Raw genomic sequence first — 8,296 nt, forward strand, 5'->3', positions numbered from 1 at the left:
GCTGTAAACAATCACGCTGATATTGAAGACAGGCACGAGTTGAAGTTCCTAGAATCGTTGGGGAAAATCGACGACCGTTGTGTAGATGTTAAAACAATCTTCATCAACGAGTCTTGCTCATTCTTCAATATTGTTCGCTCATTCTTCTTAAAATTTTATAATGAAAAGATAATCGGTCTAGATATAGACCACTTTAAAGAAGTAACGTATTAAGTAAAACTTGCTGGTAATAAATCACATACAATCTTCATTAATGAATCTGGACGGTACTCTTTAGTTCTACGTTCAAAACTACCCAAAGCCAAAGAGTTTAAGAGATGGATAACAAGTGAGGTACTACCATCAATCAGACGAACAGGCCAATACAAACTAGATCAACCCATCGATATATATCCAAAATCAACTCTTTACATACATATGTTCCTCTTATTTCGTTCCATGTTTCACCTTTACCTCCTCCTACTTGTTTGATAATTTCATCAGCTCGTATTCGAGCGCTGGAAATGTATGTTTGAAAGGGGTCCAGTGCTGGTGGACCTCAGATCCAAATACTAACCTTTTATGGAATAATAGCCATAAAAGACAAACACTTATATTTACACTACAACATTACTCTTATCTATCCAGCTATTATGTGAATCATCAAAACCTAGCCATTTAACATATACTTTATCACCTTTCTTTCTTAACACCTTTTCCACCAAGTATTCATCTTTATGTTTCGTCTTTAATAGTTCTAGTTCGTAAAATCTACCTTGCACATCTTCTTCTTCTAAATCTTTAATTCTATATGTAGGCGGATTAGATGGAATAACTTCGCTAATAACAAATACTTCTGTTGACCAATTAGGTATATACCCTTTCTCAAATAACCCTTTCGATTTACTTATACGAACATGATCGCCAAATTTGTATTTGGGCTTAACACGCTTATATTCTTTTTGATACACTTTCTCCAATATTATTCGCTCATTCTTCTTATTAACTTCTATAGATTTTAAAACAATTGTTCTATGAATTTGATGATTATACTCTTTAACTAGTGTTGGTAAAATCTCTATTCATTTATAATTCCCTTGTGTTGTGAACCTTTTCCACATGTTTTGTTAATGTGTTCGATTAAATCTCTCAACAACAGAAGCTTTCTTGCCACTATAAGTTGAGTAGTGATTAATCTGATTTTCCTCCATTAACTTCTTAAACTCTTTATTGTAAACTTTTTACCTTGATCTGTTTGTAAGTTACTAGGTTTTCTCGTTCTTAATATGGATTCGAATGCTTCTGTAACATTCTTACCACTCTTATCTTTAACAGGAACAGCCAATGCATATTTTGAAAACACATCTATAATCGTTTGCAGATACTTATAGCCTTTGGCTAATTTGGAGACACCTTTCAACACGCCACTATCCATTTCTACAAGATCAGCTTGCCAAAGATCATCGATACCTTTTATAACTACACTTAATCTGTCAAAGTTTTTTCTAGATGGTTTGTAAATTTCTTCTATTAGGTCTTCTCTAACACCTTTACCTTCTTCTAGTCAATCAGGCCTTTTAACGAATTGAGTTTTAGTAACACCACATACAGAACAAATACCTTTCTTTAGATATCTTCCATTCTTTGTTTGTTCAATTCTAATGGTATCTTTCTCCGTATCTGTCAATTTCTTACACTTACCACAATACATCCTGTTTATTATATAGAAAATCAATAACTATCGCTGTTTAATATTATGCTATCAACATTCTCACCATCATCATCACTATCTTTTTCTTCTCTTTCTACATGCATAAGAAGCAATAATAATTTACCATGTTTCAGATCAGAATCTTTAGATGGTCTAACTGCTAATTGATCATTTATATTAAAGTGTAATGGAAAAGTTTCAATTAGAGAACCATTTAAATATATATCTATAAAATACGTATTATAAGATGATTCTATATGCATTATGCTACCTTTATAAAGAAATTTGTATGCGGTAGATAGATTATGTATTAAAAAGAACGGGTTTTCAACATTTTCTGATATCAATCGACTTGGAAGCTCTATAATATAACTCCGTTTGATGAAGTTAAGCTCTTCTTTTAACATAGCAATATCTTTTCCCACAACTGTATTATCTAACTCTGATGTCATTTTAATATTACCAAAGATGTCCATATTTATTATATAGCAAACGTCTTTAGGAAAGCTCTCTTTCTATGTACATTACAACAAACAATAATTGCCCTTCTTCCATAGTAGAATTTTTATTTGGTTTAATTGTAATTATATCGTCCTTCTTAAAGTCAAAAGGTATCTCTTTAATCAAAGTATCATCCAAATATATATCTACAAAGTATTTATCCAAACTTAATTCCATGTGCATTATTTTTCCATTATAGAGACATTTGTAACCATTAGAGACATTAAATATTCTAAAGATTGGCTCCTGAACGTTTTTAGCTCTTAATCGATATAGTAGAGGCATAGTTTCTTTCTGCATAACCAATTTAGTAGTATCCATCCTAATCTTTCCAATATCTTTTTTCTTGACGTATGTGTCTTGTAACGTTTCTAATGCATCTTCAAATCGTTTTCTATTGTTCTCTAATTAGGTTTCTATTGACCTAAGTTGACTTACGCTAACAACATCATTTAAATTCTCCAACAATTTTAATTTTTCTTCACTAATATCAACATTATCTTTTCTATCTTTAACATTACCAAATATATCCATACTCATTTATTATACAGAAAATGCCCATCCTAATTCTTCAAACCATATTTATCTTAAAACAAAACTTTTATGATTATAAGCCATAAAAGCACTTAATCGTTTTTAATCATATACATAACGTCACTAAAAGAATACCCTTGATTTAGAAGATTTAAAACCTTAACACAAAGATGACCACATATAACTGAATTAAAGTCTTGTATTCGTTCATCATTGTAAAATAAGTTTTTGGTGCCAAGATATTGTACTAGTTGTTTAGGAGGAACACCACCATAAGAATCGAACACGTACTTTATGTTGTTATCTTTCCAATAGCATATCCAATGAGTAGCAGTGTTTTCTGATTTATCGAAGTTAACTACACCACACTGATTTACATAGGGCTTATGTGGAAGTTCATCACTCATAAATACACCTCTAAATCGTTTTATCTTTAATTCTTTAGCCAACCTCTCTATATCGAAGTTGGTCAATGGTTTTAGTTTTTTGACTTCTTTGGTTTACCTGCCCCCTGCTTTTCTTCTATAGCCATATTGTGTCTTTTTTGTTCTTCAAGTTCTTGTTTATTCTTCTTAGCATCAAGTACAGTTTTAGTAATCGCTGCTGCACCTCCTGCTAATGAACCGACTGCACCTAAAGCTGCTAGAATGGCTGGAATTGTAAAGATAAAACCACCCATATCCTCTTTCTTAATCTTTTTCATTTGTGCAGTAGTTAAAGTTAAATTCATTCCTTTACCTTCTTTAATTTTCTTAGATTTATCACTAAGTTGTTTCTTTGTTAATATATGATCGATATTTAAATCCTTTAGTTCGTTGTAAGGAACACTAAACATACAACCATTAATAGAACACATCTTCATATTTATTTAACAGAAAATCTTAGTTTGTAAAAGTACAGTTGTTGTTGCTCCACCAAAATCAATTAAGGAATCATTCTCATCTGTTATCCTTATCTCAAAATTATCAACCTTGTCTTTGGATATAGGAAAAAATAATGGATAAGTAGGCTCGTAAATAATACTATGTTTGAACTCAGCATCTGTTTTGAATGATGCTATGATCCCTGTTTCTCTATATGTGTATTCTGTATCTTTAACAAACATGCCATCTGCTATATTACAGTGAACATTTATAGTATCAAACGGATGAAACTTTGGCAAATTACTTCCAATTTGTGTTTTGTTCTTTTCTAAAACTTCAAAATACCTAAATCCAAGAACAGTATCTAAATTTACCATTTTGATATCAATATCACCTGTTTCTATTTTTACTCTATTTGTTACATGATCCTCTTTTAACGTTATGTTTATGGAGCGAGATTTTAAATAATCATTAAGACTGTTTAAGCTGTATTGTCCATTTGGTATAATAACAAGTTCATTTCCATAATAAAACGACGCATTATGTGTAAGGTTTGGAGATAGATATGTACTGTAAAACCCAACTAGTCCTATACTTAAATAGTTGCTCCTGTTATCTAATTCGTAATGGAGTTTCTTCTTTAAAACTGAAGTATCACTCGTTAGCTTAAATACCTTAGCCATTTATTATATAATAAATGAATGAGTTTGATTTACCTAGAGATATTCCAAGAGAGAAAATAATCAAGTTAATTGAAGATGTCATTCGAAAGTTAGAATACAGTTTAAAGAAGAAAAAGAGAAAACTACGAATTGTTAAATATGCATACTACACTTTGATCACGTTGTCGGTTATACTTTCTGCAACAACTGGGTTTATTAATATTTATACCTGTAACAATTTACTCAATATTAACACGTCTCTTGCAACTGGAAGTGCTATAATAACAGGTTTGTCTTCTAAGTTGAACAGAAGCAAAAGAAAGGATGAATATAAAGCCATTGTCACTTGTATTAACTCATTTAAAGAACAGTTAGAGATGATAATAACATTAAATGGTGAAATGGATAACGAATATATAAAAGGTACGTTGCTTAAAATCAGAGAACAGCTTAAAGATATAAGATCATAAAGAGTAGATTTGAAGACCTGGAAACCAAGGGCTGTCCAGAATACGTACACCCTTCCAAACGAACAACCTCACACAACCTTCATCAACGAACCGGGTCTGTACTAGTACTATGAGCAGAAAATTTATCATCGGAATTCCGAGGGTTTTAAACAAGCATCATATGAGGTCAAATTAGCAGGTAATCAATAACACCATATCAGGAAACTTAATTATATTCGCTTTGCAGATGCTATGGCAAATAAAGTAGTGATGGTACCGAGACCAAGACTTTTATATACCGAGACGAGACAGAGACCGAGATAGACCTCTATAAATCGAGACGAGACTTAGGTCAGTCTCGAAAAATCGGTCTCGTCTCGAATATTGATAGCTATTAAAATTGCTTTTACTCAAAATTTGTTTCGTTGCTGCTACATAATATGGGAACAGTTGACTCATGTACAGAAGCGTATTTAGGAGTGGTTATCGGACACAACCCCCTCCCGAAATAAATTTGTGATAATTTCTTCGCATTACACTTACAACACAAATATTTTTACCCGTTCCTGAAGCCTCTCTCGAAACAAAATCCACTGCTGATGTAAATAGCATTTTCTCTCTCTCTCTCTCTCTCTCTCTCTATATATATATATATATATATATATATATACCTCAATGCCGTGACCACCGCCTTTACTTGTTTCCGCACATTCTTTCCTAATGCATTGTTTGTCATCAACATTTCTACTGGAATGATATGTTTCATTTTGGCAAGTACATCGCTTTTTCTTGGAAATTTGTTGCCGAGGACTGACGCATGGTTGAGTGCTGGGAGAGGGATGAATTCTTGCCTTTCGCTGTTGTTCTATCAACACTACGAGGAGATTTCACTCACAGAGCTTATGAATAAATGGAGGGAGAGGAGGGAAGGTCACCTATGAGATGTTCACTAATACTAGAGTTTTGGGACTGTGTTTGTTGTTCGTCTGGTAAGTCGGCAGCTGTACATTCAGAAAAGTTTGCTTTTTCCTAAGGAGACCCCTATTTCTTGAATTCTGCCCCAGGCGACACATTTGCGCTTTTTCGTTGCACACCACCATCTGGACGGCTGAGCTGAGGGGGGGAAGTGGTTGTTTCGTTATTTCCCAGTTCTTCCAAAGTGATCTTTTATCATTAACATATAGATAATTGAAATTAAGTTAGCAAGTTTTCCACCCTTATGTTCTTCTTGCATGTAGTGGCGGGTCGCGGACAAACTTCACCGAACATAAGTTCACCTATATTAATGCGAAAGCGGACAAAAGTTAACCGGACATAAGCTCACTGTAAATATTCCGGTACATCATCTCTATATTGATTTTAGAAAGGCTTACGACCCGGTTAGAAGAGAAGCATTGTACGACATTCTTACATAATTTGAAATACCGAAGAAGATAATTAGATTAATTAAGATATGTTTAAATGAATAACAAAGTAAAGTCCGGGTAGGAAAATTTATATCCAAGAGCTTTCACGTCGAGAATGGCCTGAAACAAGGAGATGCGTTGTCGCCATTATTATTCAACTTTGCAAGATAGCAACCAGGGCCTAGAGTTAAATGGGATTCACCAGGTTATTGCGTATGATGATGTAAATTTAAAAGGGGATGATAGGAAAACAGTAGAAGGAAATGCAGAAGTCTTATTAAACGCTTACAGGGTCATAGGTTTAGAAGTAAATGCAGAGAAAACTAAATACATGAAATTTCGTCAGGATCGTTATACTGCAACTTATGGATGCGTAAAAATATGGAATAATACTTTTGATAAAGTGAATACTTTCAAATGTCTGGGATCAATATTAACAGACGAAAACCATATTCACAAATGAACTAAATGTCGATTAAAAGCAGGGAATTCATGTTATTATTCAGATCAAAATCTCTTGTCGTCGCGAATTCTGATATATTACTTTGAGTAATGGGCAAATAGAGGCGCAAAAATTGAATTTGTGGTAAACATTATCGTCAACGGGAAAAGTATGCAAATATGCAAAAATTTACTTGTTTATTTTTTTTAAAAAAACACGATGTTTGAATTTTTATTATATTTTTCAATAGTATTTAGTAAGACCTTTAGAAGGAGCCTATACTCGCCTTGTGGAAATATACCATTAGCAAACTACGGGTAATCAAATTTGGACCAAGTTGATGTTTCAAATATAAAAGCCTAATAAGAGGCTGCTTATCACATAAAACAGATGATCGAGTGGTAAACGCAGTTGTACTGCATGCCAAAGGTCTTGGGATCGAACTCTATTCCACCCTTACGAATTGCTTGTCAAGATAAATGAACCCAATCGTTTAGAGTTTCTAGTAAAAGCTGAAAACTTGACTAGATAATCACGACAGCTCGTCAAACTGAACGAAACGCAGTCTTTAGAATTTGTACTGTTAAGTCCAAAAGATGTGAAGCGCTTAGATGGGAATTACAAGCTACTACTAGCAAAGTCCTACTACGTTGAACATCAGTTCAATGGAAAATACGTATTCTTCATTGCTCAAGAAACCAACGATGCAAATTATGGTGATTATAACCAGAAAATAAAACAGATGTAGGTTTATTTGCAAACAAAACTTAAAATATTGTATTGTGCAAGTTCCGTCAACAATCCAGTTAAACCTCACCAATAAATAAATAAATAAATAAATAAAATAAAATAAAAAATACGGTGAGTTTCGCTAAATGTGAGGTAAACTTTTAAGGTTACACACATGTAATTTGAACCTCTCATTTAAAATAAACAAATACGCATTTCAGCGTTCTTTGATTTTAGCTACGTAGAAGGGATTAAAAAAGTCAGAATGGTTCGCTAAGATATCCTCCATACGTGGTGTCGTGGAGCCATTTGCTAGTACCTTCATATTTCTGTATGCGTTTAAATTTGCTGCTCATATTGTCTCTTAACCTACATGCTCTTAAACAAGTAGAAAGAAGGTACGAAATAAATTACAAAACTATTTAGAAGCTTCAAAACCGGTTTTATTTGTCTGCAAATTGTGGAGTTTTGTGTTGAAAGATACAAGAGTTGTATTATTTTGTTTTTAAATGTTTATATATACTGTTGGTACACTTTAGAAGTTTATTAGGAAGATACATACGTAATAGATATATACTTCAATTCAAACTTTCTACATCTAGAATCAAAGCAAGATAGAACACGCGTTGACATAGTCAAAATTTGTGAACTCCAAATACATCAAGTTTCTAGAACTCGAAATACATCAAGTTTCTTCGTTACAAAGAAATGAAGTTGTTATTTCATTTTATGAAAAAGTTTCTTTCTAAATATTAATGCTGTGCTATGTAATTAGTTATTTTATTTTCACAAATACTTCACACAGACTAAAATACACTACAAGAAATTGATAATTATACACAGGTAGTGTCCAGCAACCAATTTCTTAATAAATTTTACAGTCACTCACGAAGATACAATATGAAGCTCTGGATGTCATTTTTAGACAACTGAGCTTTTGTCCTAAAAATGCACTCATAATGAAAACAAGAACTGCTTCTTTATATATACACAAATGTTTTTGTTTGCATGCAAATTTAT

Source organism: Thermobia domestica, chromosome 18 (genome assembly GCF_964235325.1).
Source record: "Thermobia domestica chromosome 18, izTheDome1.hap1.1, whole genome shotgun sequence".
NCBI lineage: Eukaryota > Metazoa > Arthropoda > Insecta > Zygentoma > Lepismatidae > Thermobia > Thermobia domestica.